The sequence below is a fragment of the Magnolia sinica genome, chromosome 3, assembly GCF_029962835.1.
Source record: "Magnolia sinica isolate HGM2019 chromosome 3, MsV1, whole genome shotgun sequence".
Taxonomy (NCBI): Eukaryota; Viridiplantae; Streptophyta; class Magnoliopsida; order Magnoliales; family Magnoliaceae; genus Magnolia; species Magnolia sinica.
This window is the reverse complement of record NC_080575.1, coordinates 9,934,300-9,950,085: the sequence shown is the minus strand read 5'-3', so window position 1 is coordinate 9,950,085 and position 15,786 is coordinate 9,934,300. Positions and strand designations below refer to the sequence as shown.

General features: G+C 39.4%; 1 long non-coding RNA gene across 2 annotated transcripts; it reads left to right on the top strand.

Moving 5' to 3' along the window:
* The first annotated feature begins 8,104 nt into the window (after window positions 1–8,104).
* LOC131241421 (uncharacterized) lies at window positions 8,105–13,767 on the top strand. 2 transcript variants are annotated; one of them, XR_009169023.1, is made up of 4 exons: window positions 8,105–8,269; window positions 10,304–11,749; window positions 11,849–11,920; window positions 13,196–13,767. It is a non-coding gene; the product is annotated as an uncharacterized LOC131241421 (long non-coding RNA). The 2 variants fall into 2 exon arrangements; XR_009169022.1 differs by lacking the exon at window positions 8,105–8,269 and having other exon boundaries at window positions 10,143–11,749.
* The last annotated feature ends 2,019 nt before the right edge of the window (window positions 13,768–15,786 follow it).

The following is a 15,786-nucleotide window of genomic DNA, read 5'->3' as shown; positions in this document are numbered from 1 at the left end:
AAATTGATTATAATGATTTTAATAAAATTTGATATTCACATTATATAGGTATTATAAACATATTTATTACATGTTGTTATAATATGTAATTTGAAATATAATACATATTTGAAGTATATATTATTTTATTATAAAATGTGAATTTTTTAAAATAATATTTTCAATTTAATATATAATTTTATTAGTAATATATAGAAAATAACATTTTAATAACCTTTATATTATATATTTTATGATTTTAATATATTAAATTGTTTTATAAAGTAAAAACATTGTGATTTTAAATAATATCTTATATTTAGAGAGAGAGAGAAATTTCTATTCAAATTTAGTTATGTATAATTTTATATAAAACAACATATATAAAACACATTTATGTAATTGTTATTTATAATCATTCGTGGTTTCAACTTTTTTATAGGTTATATAAAAATAAATTTATATGTACGATATATAAATACAGAATCTTCATATTTATATAAGGTGTAATGTTATATGTATAAATATATATAGCCTTATTTACTATATCTGTAATTATAATGTTAAATATAATTTATTTAAAACTACAAAATATTATTATAACGATATATAGGCTAATAGCTCTCACTAGCCGAGGCCCGACTCGAAAGTGTGTGGTACTTTAATCTCAAGGGACATCATTACTACATATATACAAAATAAAATAAAATTAGTCTTTGGTTTACACTTGATTAGGCAGCAATCCAAACCATGACCACTCGATCCCTTTTAACAGTATAAATGTTAAAAATTGAGTTGGATAATATTGGATTATATAAAAATGGGTTTACATATTGTATCACATATAAATATTTTAAATTTGGATTATAAAATTTAAAATATATCTATTTAAATAACTTATATAAATATCTACCTGAATTCATATTATATACAAATTTATTCAACTAAATTATTATAATGATAACTATATAATTTATATTATATAGTAATTAAATATATAATATATAAATTATATAAGTGTAAGACGCAACCAAGCCATACTCAATGCCCCATGCAGATAGACCTTATACTTGGTTTGCTTGATGTACTACTGTGTGCTATACATATCATGGGCCGAGTTGTGTTAGACTATGATCTGAAAAATCATCCGATACAACTTTGTATCATCTGAGTCATATTGGTTTTGGTCTGAAAACAGGACGAATCACCAGTCACCACATGGATTTGGGATTGAAAGTCTGAAATGGGACTGAGCCAGACTAAGGTTTGGTGCAAGTCATTCCAATTTTATTCCCTATGTGAGTCGCAATCTGTAACCACTACTTGAATCCACGATTGACTATACCACACCTGTTAATGGCCATGGTCTTAGGCCCAACCCAAGAACCAGGCTCAAGCCTAGGCCCATCCGTAAATTGCTTGCAATCCCAAGTACGTAGGGACTAATATATTTATTAAAGAAAGTTTTTTTTTTTTTGAAAGATTAGAGAAAGGAAGCAGATAAAGAGGGTGTTGGCTTGCAAAAGGTGAAATGCGGGATTTAATGAAGGTGGATTTACAACAACAAAGTAACATTAGAAACTAAATTGGAGTGATTACATTGGCAATAAAGTAGTTGTTTTTCGAAATTGACTATTAATTGTATGCAACTTTTTTTGCATGCTTATTCTTCTATAAAAGACCAGTACAGTTCTCTTTTGAGCAGGAATGAATATAAACAAAACTTACTTCATCAACCCCTTTTAGAGGTGAGACGTCTTTGATCGATTGGCGTGACTCCATGCTTGCATTAGAGGTCTAGGGTGAGACTGAAGATTCTTAATTCAGGCTGTGGCATAGTCCTTGCTCAGGTTTATGCTGTCCTGCAACTTCAGTTTAGGTTTAACCATCCTCCTGGGAGGGGTGCATCGTCAACTACTTTGAACTTTGGCGTACAAATATAAGATCCTTTCTGGCCCAAGTTATCTAGGATCAATGATGCTCCCTAATGTTTATATTATGTGCTTGAGAGACGCTGAGTCGGTGGACCATTTGTTCTTGCATTGCCCTTTTGCCAAGAAGATTTGGGATAGGTTCCTTTCCACTCTCTCAATGTCATGTGGGTGATGCCGGGCTTGCTTCCCTCTCACTTAGCTTCATGGTAGAGACGGTAAGGTGATTTGGCATCTGGTGGGGATGGCGTCTTTGTGGGCTATATGGGGGAAGGGAAACATGCAATGCTTTGAAAATAAATTGGAGACGGTAGATAGGATCTACCACAAGGTGGTGCGTTTGGTGTTGAAATGTTCTTCTAGGTTTAAGGACTTAGACGTCTGTGTCATTTTAGCCTTCTTGGGGTTGTAGTTTTCTTTTTCTCTCCGTATTCCTTTTTTGCATTTTGCAGTCTTTTTAAGAAAATCATTTACCTTTGTTTTTTTTTAAAATAAAAAAAATAAAAAAAAATCTTGAAACCACAATAGCATGGCCCCATGACTGATGCAAGACAATTAACCACTTGCTCTAAAAGCTCGAATTGATAGAGCATGGCAAATTAATTCTCTTATCTCATAACCCAGGCCCCAAATCCATGGGTTGGGTCCTAGGCCGAACCCTCCTCGTGGGTCCTAAATCCATGGGTTCCGCCTCACATGAGCCACCTGCCTCACATGAGCCCCTTGTGTGATGCTTCCATGAGGGGATGACGCGTGTATATTCTACTTTGAGACATGGAGAGGATCTCTCTATACTTCGTCTCATGCACAAGAAAGACATCTCATAGGGGCAGCTATCCTTTTTCAGGGAGAGAGACAACTAATGGGGGCTGCTGCTTTTTTTCAACTTACGGTCATGTTATGGGCTAAGAATGCATACGTCCAACAATGGGTCTCACCATTGGCACATCCGTGATGGCGAAGATGGCCATGGATCGTGAATATTAACTAAATGATATGTATACAAAATCATAATTTCTATGTTAAAATTTGTAGGCTGCCAACAACAACAACAACAACAACATCAATATCATCTAAGCCTTATCCCAACTAGTTGTAAAATAAGACCAGTTTCCTTGGAGAAAATACGTGAGAACAAAGAAAGAAAGATGGAACTAGTGTTTCATTTCCACCAATTTTCCTGGAATTGTTACTTCCAGTGAAATTTATTTCCTATTTTTAAATTTGAATGAATCAAAACATGCCCTTAATAAAATTCTTGATTACCTGTAAAAAGTAATTCATTGCCTCACAACAAAAGAAGAAGAAAATTTTATCATAGCAAAGCTGCAAAGGACAAGAAGATGGTGAGATGCCATCCCACCTCGTCCACCCATAATCCAATGTAGTCAAAGACGACCAAGGCACATGCTTAAGTGTTTGGCCATGGTGCGCTTGCCTAGACGCTAGAACCCAGGGTAGGCATGTACCCTACGCATGCTCCTAGGTTTGCCCGGCGGCAGCATCACATGGGCCATTTGACTGTTAGGTATCCTTATAGGTGCCTCTTTTTTTGTGGGTTTGGCTTAAGATTTCTTTTCCCCAAGTTTCAACATCTGCTTTCATTTCTTCTTGCTTTCTTCTTCTAATAATGAACTTTTGATCAAAGGTTATTAGTTTAGTAGTTGACAAATTTTATGGATGGTTTGATTAATTATTATTGATTAATTGATTACTGATACTAGTTTGATAAATAGTTGGTTTAGTGTGTAAATTGATTTTGTTTAATTGTCTTAGGTTTTTTTACTTTTCATTTTCCTTTAAAATTTGAAGTGGTGATGATTTTGATTGATTAATAAATCAGCACATATTATAAATATGATATCTTAATATTTGTCATATAAGTTATGGAAAGATTTTTTATTTTTTTTTGAAAGGCAAATAATTTATGGAAAGATTAATATTTATATATTAAAAACATTGCACACGGAAACTCCAAGCCTGCACCTAGGCATTTCAGGCACTCCAGGGGCAGTTGCACCTAAGACTACCCTGAGTTCTACCCTGCCAGAACTTACAAATTAACCTGCCCCCCCACCACCACACACACACACACACACAAACGACAAGCCACTCTTCAGTGTTAGTGTTAGCGTTAGCGTACACTTGCGGAGAATTTGTAAAATTTTCCACTTTTTTTTTTTAAAAAAAAATATATATATTTCGGAAGCATATGTTCTGTATTTTCTCTAAACTATTATGGTGTTGACAGTTTGGCTCTGTGAGGAAAGTGTTATCATTCCCTGTTTGAGGGCCACATATGATGATAGACAATATGATTGTTTTACAGGTCAATAGCCTACGCCAGGAGCTGCAACTGCTGGCATCATCCAGAACGGTTACAGTCATTACTGCTAGTAGAACAGGTTGGGGATCTCGTTGCATGTACTTCTTTCTTCTTCTTCTTCTTCTTTTTTCGTGAAACAATGTTGTATTACCATCTTTGTTCAACTTGCAAATCTTTCACATGTCATCTTAGCAAGAAATTAGAAAAGAGACGTGTAGGGAAGCACGGAAGGTGAGCCCTCAAGATCTAACGGTCTACACGAATTTTGGAACCCTTACAAAGCAGAAGATTGACGCTCCAACGGCCCACCTATCTACTACTGGAGCAGATGGATCTATTCACACCTCTGATCCTACAGTATAAGTGGCCCCGGATCGCGATATATGGATTAGATCGTCCCAAGGACAAGCCAAAATGGACAGACTACTATGCACACTATATCTCTCTCTGTATACTCTTGGTATTTCGTATATGATGATTTTAACGAGAGAGAGTCTCATCCATTTTATAGGAAGGCATGAGAGTTTGGATGAGACCATATCATCCGATCTTATCCCTATCTCCTATCATAAATCAAATTCAAAGTTGAATTTGAAATATAACAGAAAAGGAAAAGGCCAGAAGAAGCATGGTACGTACCCACTAGTGATTGCTCACCAGTGGGCCCCACTGGTCTAGGTCCAACAAGACGTTCGTCACCATGATGTCTATAGATTGATTTCTTAGACCTTGTTTTGCATGATTTTTGGACTAGCCTAAAGATTTAGACTAATGCTTATCGTCCCTGCACGTCACACCTACAAACCTTGATCTTTAATTTCATTTTGATGAAGCTGATGGAAATGCATCTATCATGTGTTACCCATCATGTTTAGTACATTTTGGCAACTTCAATTTTGTGATAAATGCTGGCGGCTTCAAAACATTTTGTAATCAATATCCTTCTTGTTTACTAGGTGCTACAGGTTATGGTGTGCCCGTTGTTGTTGTTGGAGTTGTTGGGTATGGTTACATATGGTGGAAGGAGATCCTTATTTCTTCGTTTTATTTTGCAGAGATATGCCGTTCGTTAAATGTATGTGTCTATAATGGCATTTCAATTGCTTAAAATTGGCATAAATTACTAATTTCAGCTGTTATAGATTTCTAACTGGTCAACAGCTACTCAATTCCTGAATGGCATTATCATATCCCAAGGGTGCACTTGGAATCACCTCTAGGTCTTGAGGGGATCGAGTTATCTGCCTTTTCCAGATTCTGTTTAAATTCATATGTTTGGGCATCTCACCATTTTGATCAGGTCCAGAAAAGGCAAATCCTCCTTCCCCTTGAATCACACAAGCACGGGATTTGGAAACTGAAGCTACTTTGTTGGGTGCCCAAAATGACCATAAAGATCATGTAAACTTGCTTGTCAGACTTTACTACATATGCTTCAAAGAGTTACATGTCTTGCATACCTGGCTTAGTTTCTTGTGAAAGAGAGGTTATATTTCATTTAGAAGGAAGCATGTACTTTTGGATGCATGCATTCATTTTACAGATTATCATGCTCCAGCATGCTAGTTGAGTTGGTAAGCGCATGCCCTCTCTAGACGGAAGACCCTTGCTTGAGTCCTCTGGATGACAGTCTCTGTGGCTTGGCCCTGAAACCTAAAAAGGGTAAAAAAGAAAGATGTAAATTACTTCATTTATAACAACTTTTACAGCTGGCCTTGTTGACAATTCTTTGGGTGATTTGGTTTCTCATTTCTTTTTTTTGTTTTTTTGGTTATTTAGCGGACTGGGCTGTCTGATGAGTGTTTCTTGGGGCTGTTTCGTTTGGGTTTGTGTATATAGTTAGCATTCTTTTATTTCTTTTGCTTTTGTTTTCTTCTGTTTTTGTTTGGTTTTGTTTCTGTTTTATTTTCTCTGGCCTTTGGCCCTAACAAAGCTTCATCTATCCAAAAACAAAAAAAAGAAGAAAAAAGGCAAAAAAAAAAGGAAAAAAGAAAAAGAAAAAGAAAAAACAATTCAAGACTGGATTGAGTGGTATTTTTGCAGACCATAGCAAGATTCTGGTGTATCATGTGTTTTGTAATTGAATGTATGCATCTAACCACCTAGGAGTCTTTATGTTTTCATTCTTGTTGGCGAAGCAAGAGGGGAGACAAGAGAGAGTAAGCACGACTAGTAGTACGCACACCCTCCTAACCCCCGGCGGGGGACACAAAAACAGACATGGACACAGAGACACGCACACAGTGATGCCTCTGTAGCATGTGACAATACAACCTTGGCAAGATAGTGTACATGTGATGGTGTGTGCAGCATGGAAAGAAAATGTCCTGTAGATAACTATGATGATGGGACGACAACGACAACTGATACTTAAGAGGCCTCAGTTTCTATAACCGTTGTGACGCAATCCTTGCAAGTTTATGCAGTTAAGCCCTGGATCAATTAATGTTCAGAAGCTTGATATGTGATCATCTTGTACCATTCAAACTGAAAGGGAAATTTTATAGGATGGCTATAAGACCAGCCTTACTTTATGGGACAGAATATTGGGCAATTTAAGTAACAACATGTCCATAGGATGAGTGTAGCTGAAATGAGTATGTTGAGATGGATGAGTAGCAAGACAAGGATGGATCATCCTCAGCAAAAAAAACCAGGATGGATAGAATTAGCAATGAATGCATTTGAGGGAATTTAGGAGCAACACCAATAGGTAACAAGATGAGGGAAGTAGACTTGAATGGTTTGGTCATGTGCAATGGAGAGTTGGAGACCAAGAATCGTGCCACTTAGGAGTGAGTTGGTACAAATTGAAGGCTCTAAAAGGGCAAGGAGAAGGCCTAAAATGATGTGGGTGGAGATAGTAAGAAAAGACTTAAGGGCCTATGGTCTTACTGAAGTTATGGCGGGAAAGAATTCATGTAGCCGACCCTGATTAGTTGGGTAAGGCTCAGATGATGATGAAGAAGAAGCTTGATATCATAAATATAACTAATAATAATAATGAAGCCTCTTTAAACATAACCATACATGGTAATAATGAAGTATCCTGTGAATCAGCTAATGAAATGCAGTGAGTGATGTTTGCCAGCAAATTTCTCGGTTGGGTGATCCGTGAAACTCAGATATGGTCTGCATACCCATGGATGTGGCATGTGAATATCGTATGTTCTTTGCAAGCAAGTCGAATCAGACATGATATGATATGAAAATGTTTTACTATTTTGAAGTCTCTGGGTATCATGGATTGGGGTAACTAGGACAATGTGGATGAGATGAGAGGGCAGATGATGTGTCAAAGCATGGGTGCTGGTATATCAGTACTGTGATAGTGATATGACATTGAAGTCTTCACTGGGGCTGCAACTTGGGTTCAGGTTAACCCAAACCCGACCGACCCAACCCGAGTTTGGGTTAGGTTGGTCGGGTTGTCGATGTTCTCTCTTCATTTTACTCTCTCCCTCCACGTGCATCATACATACTTTACCCCCTAGTCCAATTAATGGTGCGTGCGCAATTATTAATTTCAACATGACTTGGCCATCATTAGATTGCTCTTATGGTGCTGGTGCCTAATTAGCCTTTTACAGGTATGATTGAGTGGATTTTCTAAGCATAACTACTTTTTTCTCGTGGATGTTTGGACTTTGTGATTGTTGAAGCTTAAAGGGGTGAGACAATACACAAACTAAATGAGACACCTGTATAAGAAATCTTCCCAGTCTGGTGGGATTTTTGGTTTGCAATTATAGCAATGAGATTAGATGTTGTGTTTGTTTTGATAGAAATTCATTCGCCTTGTTGTGCTCTCTCTCTCTCTCTCTCTCTCTCTCTCTCTCTCTCTCTCTCTCTCTCTCTCTCTCTCTCTCATACCGTTTCATTTGGTTGGCTAATGCTGCGACCATGGTTTGTCTGAACATTTTCCAGGGTTGGAAGCTTTCTGAGATGTTGTTTGCGACATGCAGGAGCTTATCTGATGCTCGTACAACCGTAGCTAAACAGCTCGAGCAAGTTCATTCATCTTTATCGGCAAGTATTTCATTTCATTCCTCATAGATTCACTCAGTTTTCTTTGTCAAGTAAGATAATGCTCATATTTGGAACCATTTGTCTTTCTTCTAGTTTCTAAATCTACAAACTAGTTTCCCAGTGTTATATATTTGCAAATGTTACTTTCACTGGGTTACATGATAGGCGGTTGCTCTTTAATGAATAAAATCCTAACAGAACAAAAATTTATTATCTGCTACTGTGTGGTGTAGGTGGGTGCATGGGTGAGGGTGTGTGGGTTTGTGCACATGCGTGCGTGCATGTGTGAAAAGTCAACTTTAACTTTCTATGTATTTAAGGCATGCACATGGGACTCTCTAACTGGTAGAATTGCATCATCTACGGCCAAGGGGTGTGCACTGTATCCTCTGTTTTTAGTTTGTACAAGTGGGGTCATGCTTTAGTAGGGGTGATAATGGGCCAGGCTGGAGTTGTACCTGGCCCATTCCTACTTCCTTATGCCTTGGCCCTAATTGAGCTAGAAAGTCCTCAGCCCAAGCTTGAGCCAGGCTGGGCTAGGGTCAGCCTTGTAAGGAAAAGAGTGACATGATCGAATGTTTGAAATAGCCAGAATTTTTAAGAAAGTTTTTGTAGTATCCCTTCCATATGCAATTCCTCCCATCGGTTCATCGTCTTCATTGTAGAAACAGGACCCCGGAACCAAAAGTGCTTTTATAGTACACATGTACATTGAATGGGACGGTGCCTTCTAATCGTTCATTCTTGTAACAATGACCCATTTGATGATTGGACCAGGCCAATGGGCTGGGTCATTCAGCATTTGCCCTAAGCGAGCCTGACCCATAGATTAGCCCTAGATTTCAAGCCCAGGCTTGGCCTTTGGGTCAAGTTTAAGGCCCAATCCCTGGGCTAGGCCCAGTTGTGAATGGCACCATGCTCCATTGGCTCTCATCTTTGCCGCTAAAAGGGCTGTTGTTCCAACTAAGAAGCTGCTCCAAAGAAGCACATGAAAGCCAGGCCATCTTAGACTCGGCTGGTAAAGAACTCCAAGCTGATGATGCTATCTGACAATTAATGAGCAAATGGGGATTGTTCTCCTCCTTTTACATGGAGCATCTACTGGGGAGAAACATACCTCTGCCCTGCAACTGATCAACTGTGAGTTTCTGTTTGATAGCCAGCCACATAAAGGCATCCACTCTTGGGTGGATGACATTTTCCATAGGGGCTTTCCAGAATTGACTTTGGGATCATTTGATGAGTGATGGAAGAAAGATTACACCGTTAATTTGCTAGAAAGATTATGCCGTTAATTTGCCAGAAAGATTGAGCTGTTAATTTGCCAGACAGGTCCCATTCCCAGGATCTGGAGTCTGCAGTTGATGGGGAGATGTTGACTTAATTTGCTGAGAAGCAATTGGAAGTCCTCCATCTCTTCATCCTTTAAATTTCTTCTGAAGGGAATATTCCAGGTCAGAAATATCCTCTGGTGGAGGATCATATAATTCCCGTAGCACATATGAGGAGGAGATATTGATTAATTGTCGAGGTACTTCTCAATGGAAGTGAATCATGGAACATCATCCCGTTAACAAATAAGGGAGCTCTTTTGCGCATCCCTCAAAATGATAGTCAACGAGCTTCTGGAGTACCTCCAACCTCCCCCCCCAGCTATGTCACTAAAAAAATAAAAAAAAACAAAAAAAAAACTCCTAATGTATCTGTGGAAATCACACGTGACGCGTCCCCTTTTAACCTCACTTGGAATTAGGGATGGAGTTGCCAGTTTGCTCAATTTCTTATTATCCACAATCATCTGGCAGAGATTGAAGTTTCTTGCACTTTCGGTTCTTATCCACATCCATATGCTAAATCAGAAGGCCTTTTTATTGACTTTGACATTTCTTTATAAATTTTGTAATACTACGCAAGACCGCATTAGATGCTCTTATTTGTTTTCTCATGATAATGATTCCCTTCCCTTTGTCTCCTTCAATGGAACGGGTGCATCTCACCTCATAAAACTAATCTTCTTTTTGCTGTTTGCACTTTGCAGGCTGCAAAGAAATATTTATCTTCAAGAATTGAGCATGTAGATAAGAACTTAGATGAGTGTAAAAAGCTTACAGATGATACCAGAGATGAGGTTGGATTGATTAGCTTTGTGATAAAATCAAGACTTGGTGGGGCTTTGAGTTATTTGCAGAAGCTCATGATGATAGAGCCTTTCTTTCATAGGTTGCTCTGCTACGAGAAGATCTGAGTGGGTTCAGTGTGGATGTCCAATCTGTTCATCATGTGGTCCAATCTCTGGTGACGTGCCTTCATTCTGCATCTTAGATACAAATGTAGAGGCTTTTCATCGAGTTATAGTACATAGGACTGTCTGAAAAATAAAATTAATAAAAAGAAACAAAGACTGATTTTAAGCTTTGTGCTGTCTCAGGAGACGAGAATTGGTCGAATAGAACGGAAACAGGTCAGATTTCGTTTAACTATATAACATAAAAGAGGAATTATGGGGCCATTAGACAGTGAATGTATGCGGGGCCTGTGGTTCAGTGAGCCAGTGAGCTAGACAGTTAACCTGATGGCCCCCAATGGATAGGGGACACCCCAAAAATTGCCTGGTCTAACAATCTGGATCTTTCAGTCCGGGAGATCTGTCTCCTGTCCGTGGTGGGTCCCATTAGATCAACACCCTGGACGCTAATTTGGGAGATTCTTGGGCATCTCACTTCCATTCGGATAATGCTTATTTGTTGTATTCCCTGGCCTTTCATAGTGATGGGATTGGTTTCTGAAAATCTTTTTTCAGGATGTTACAAATGAAGGACTTTATCGCCTTTGTGAGTTTGCTCAGAATTTTGATCAAGGCACAAATACAGAGAGCATTCAGGCAAACCAACTTTATCCTACACTAAGTTGTTTCATTCATATATCTAGCAACATGAGCTTGAAATGTAGCCTGCTTTGGCTTCAGCTTGTAATATTAAACTGAGTCATGATATGATGCTTGATTAAAACAAACAAAAAAAATATATATATATTTTGTTTGATAGTGACTACCTTCAATGACCTAAGCCATTGATTTAGTGGACCTCATCATGGGATGGAATATGCCTCGTATCTACCCTATCAGATGATCCTAGATATTCTATGAATATGGCTTACAATTTTTGGTCCATATTTGAAGGATATCATCCATTAGGATATATTTTTGGGTTCTCGGAAGGGCTCGCCATATGAATGATTTGGGTCACCAATAGGTGGGCCCCACATGATCAGCTTGTTGGGAAGAGAGAATGCTCGTCCGTGGATTGCTTTAAATGAGAACTCTCTGGACATGTCTACAATGAATGGTCATATTATAGGGAACTCTGTGTAACCACAATAGCTCTTCTAGTCAGGTTTTCTAATGCTTCTCTCAAATTTCTAGACATTGCCATCCAGTTCTTTCAGTCCAGCTCTTGAACTTCCACGAATCAGACCGACGTCCAAGGTACATCTCCAGTGTCTGATGCATCTCTACAATCTCTCTGTTTTGCAGTTACTCTCTGCTCTTAATGATCTTACTCATTTCTCTTTTATGCTGTAATAGACTGGGTCTTTACTGCCGACTGTGCCAGCATTGGAATCACCATCACCATCTGCTTCCAATCAAACAACAAAGGTTTGTAAAATCTTCGCCCCAAAGAAAGCTCAAACCATTTTCATTAGAGGAAATGCCAGTCCTTTCAATTTTTTTTTGGCATATAGATCGAGCAACCCTAATAGGGGGGGATTTGGGCAGCATTGGCTAACCCTAACAATCTATCCTAGCCATCTGATAATTTACCAATCAGTCTCGTATACACGTCACAGGGGTCCATTCGGATGCGTCGGAACCCCTTTCTCAATTCAAATGTCGGAAGGCATTAGGTGGGCTTGTGGAATCAGAAAGAATTTCGTTGGGTAGTGTGCATGAAGGAATGGTTCCCTCTCCAGCTGCCCATCTGGAAGACTTTGCAGCCAGACCGAAGACAGAGCTGCTTTAGTTTGGAAGAAGAGCAAAAGTGCTCCGCTTTATCTATAGAAGACCTACGGTTCGTCATACCAATTTTTAAAACTTCACTATCGGTACCTAAGAATGAACTATCTATAGAAGTGGGAACTAATAAAAGAATTGATGCCCTCACTGATCGATCTCTGAGAGTATGAAGAGAAGAAGCCAACAGTCACTGTGCAACAAGAAGTCTATTGTTTTGTTGTTTGGATGGATAGGATTGTTTGACAGAAATGCTTTTGGTCTGATTCGCACCAAAGGTAGGGCCCTGGTATGATCGATTTGAAGCTGACATGAGCCCCGCCTGTACCATATGCTAGTTCAAATGAAAAAGTGGGTACTTGGGCAAGCATTGTACAATTTCCCTATTTCTACTAACTTCTACTGAATGATCTGTTTCCCTTATGCAGTTTTTGCAACCTTTGCAAACAGCCACCTCAGCTTCAGGGCTTAAGGTGATAGCATGGTTTCCCTGCTCTCTCTTCCCCTTCTGGATAAATTCATGCATTTTCAGTTGGCCCATGGCTTAGTATTCAGTAACCTGGACCATTGGTCTGTTGTGTCCCACTGGATTGATCATGCCTCATACAGCTCCATGATATGACATTCTTAACCTTCAGATTTGGGTCCCACAGATCGAAGGTTAAGAAGAGAAATACCAGTTTCCACATTCAACTGAGAAAAGGTTCTAATATTCATCATTGAGAGATCTCCCAGTCTGTGAGATTTTTGGGAAATTCACCTGTGGTGGGATGCAACTAATGGTTCTCAATGAACCACGTGTCTGACTTGTTAGAACTGAAATCGCACTGGCATGTAATTCCTTTTCCTTTTTTTTTTTTTTTTTCTTTCTTTCTTTTTTAACTCATGTTGCCATTCCTGATGTGGGCCAATCTCTTTCAGGAGCTGCAAGGAATGTCAAACATGATCAACACACCTGATCCTGCAGCTTCAAATGGAAGCCATGTGGCAAAGGAGCCGTACAGCAGCGGGCCTTTGAGCTCCGAACGGTCTGGATGGAAGTTGCCTGGCCTGAATGCATCCTTACTAATGAGAACCCGCAGCTCTACAAATGGCTTCAGATAGAAATGTAAGTCACTAGTCCTGAGTTTGCGACCACCCATTGGACTCTCCTCTCTATAACAGTGCTCAGATATACGATGAGAGCGAGCACTGATTTTTTATTTTTTTGTAGATTCTGTAGTTTTAAATATGGATTGGGAAAAATAAGAAATGAAAGGAAATAAGAAAAGAAAAGAAAAGAAAATAGATGGGTTAAGTTCTCTGAGTTCTGTTTTGTTCACACAATCCAAATAGTCCATTAGTTGGGCATCCACCACCGTTGGATTTATAGATAACCAGTTCTGGTGGTTTTCAAACCATTGGCCGACCATGGTGGCTTCCACTTGATGAACCACTCCGGATTGTCTGAATTGTGGCTGCATGGGGCTGAATCCGGAAATATTTTGGAGCATCCATTGCATGTAAAATATCCTCATTGAACCGTTTTGGTGGGTTGCCTTATACAAATCATTGTAGAATAAGCTTACTGTGGTAGTGTGTGTGGGGTCCACAAGTCCTTTTTATGTCATCGACAGGTTGATCCAACCATCATGTAGGCCATTGGGTGATTGTCCATTGTTTTCTATGGTGTGGCCCACTGTTTCAAAAATATCTAGAGTTGTGATGAAGTTCTCGATAGGGCTGAAAGTCGGGTGGGTTGGTGCTCAACCCTAGCCCAATCCAAGTTTCCTATACATCAACCCTAACCTAACCCAACCCAAATCCAAACCCAGGTTAGGAATTCTCAACCCAAGCCCAACCCAAGCGGGCTCAGTCGTGTAGGTCAGGTCAGTCGGGTAGATATATGCTAATATTTTCGTTATTACATTACTCTATTATACTTTAATATACGTCTTATTTATTATACCTATGATTTTATTAATTATATATGTAGTTATTTATCATAAAGAACTTCATTTTTTCTAAACAAGCTAAATTACAGGACAACTACTCCTTTAAAAGTCATGTTGCGTAGCGCGCAATCTATTTGGCAGAGAAGTTCAGCGTATCTTGTTAGCTTGAGTCATCGGAAATGACTTGGACCAATAAGACCCGATGGCACCAGGATTTCATGTGCCTTCAACATAGAAGATCCACAATCAATTATAATTTATAAATAACTTATATATCGATCGGGTTCGGGCAACCCGAGACCTCAACCCGACCCCGACCCTGACCCAAGTTTTATCGGTTAGTGTTTGTATACCTCAAGCCGGAGACCAAACTCGATACATCCTGCCCAAGCCCAAGCCACTGTTGGGTCAGGTCGGGTTGAACCCACCCGACTTTCAGCCCTAGTTCTTGGTCCTTTGCAGTTTCCCCATTGTTTATGTAATCTCATGGTCAGTGAATGAAACCATCCCTAGGTAGGCAACCCTGTTGGTCAAGAATGGCTGTGATTTTGGAACTGTGGCCCATCCAAAGCTCAAAAGTCTTTCATGTCACCTTGTCAGAGGTATGATACAGTTTGAAATTCATGGCACCTTGTCATGGTGCAAATTCCTGGGAGACGCAAGTTGGCCTACCTATGATCAACAATGACCATGTGAGGCACAAGTGGGTCCACCCATATCAACAAATACCGTTGGACAAGATGGGTTTACCATATATTGAATGTGGTAAAATGAACACTGAAACTAACTAAAAATGGTTTGACCGTCCATTTTGCAGGCTGTTATTAGAATGGATTAAATCACCCAATCAGGGTGACATGGGGGATTTGTACAAAGCATGGTGGCCCATCATATCCAACGGTCCGCTGTGATCATATGTAGGCCCATTTTTGAACCAATATAAATTGGCACATTACCGTGGGCCCCACTTATGTATATATTATCTATCCATGCTGTCGATCTTTTTTTCGATATCATTTTAGAGCAATATCCCAAAAATGAAGCAGATCCAATTATCAGGTGGACCATACTATATGAAACAGTGGTACGTGTTTCCTCCCATCTTGTTCCCTATGCTGTGGCCCACCTGAGTGTTGAAATGGGCTGATTTTTCATGCCTTGTGCTAACATGAGCTTATGCATCTGATGGACATGTTGGATGTCCTGCATACGTAGGCCCCACATTTTTAACGTTGCACATCAACTTATCTACAACCTGTCAAAAGTGCAAATGTATAAGTGTGCAAACCCGGCTATACAACCAGACCCTTCCATGAGAAATGAGTTCGATGAGTCGGGTCCGGGTATAGGTGCTGAACTGACCCATTTAAACAAAGGGGCGACCCGATCTTAGTGGGTTGGCTATGGGGGCTAAAATTCTGACCCGATTATTCCACCTAGTTGTTAGCAGTAGCTCTTGATCAACAGAAAAGGTGGGCCCCACCATGACGGTCGATGATGAAATTAGGCGGACCCTCCTGATGAATGGACCACCCTGATATTGGCACGTGTGATCTTCCTGGTGGGACCCATCTTGCA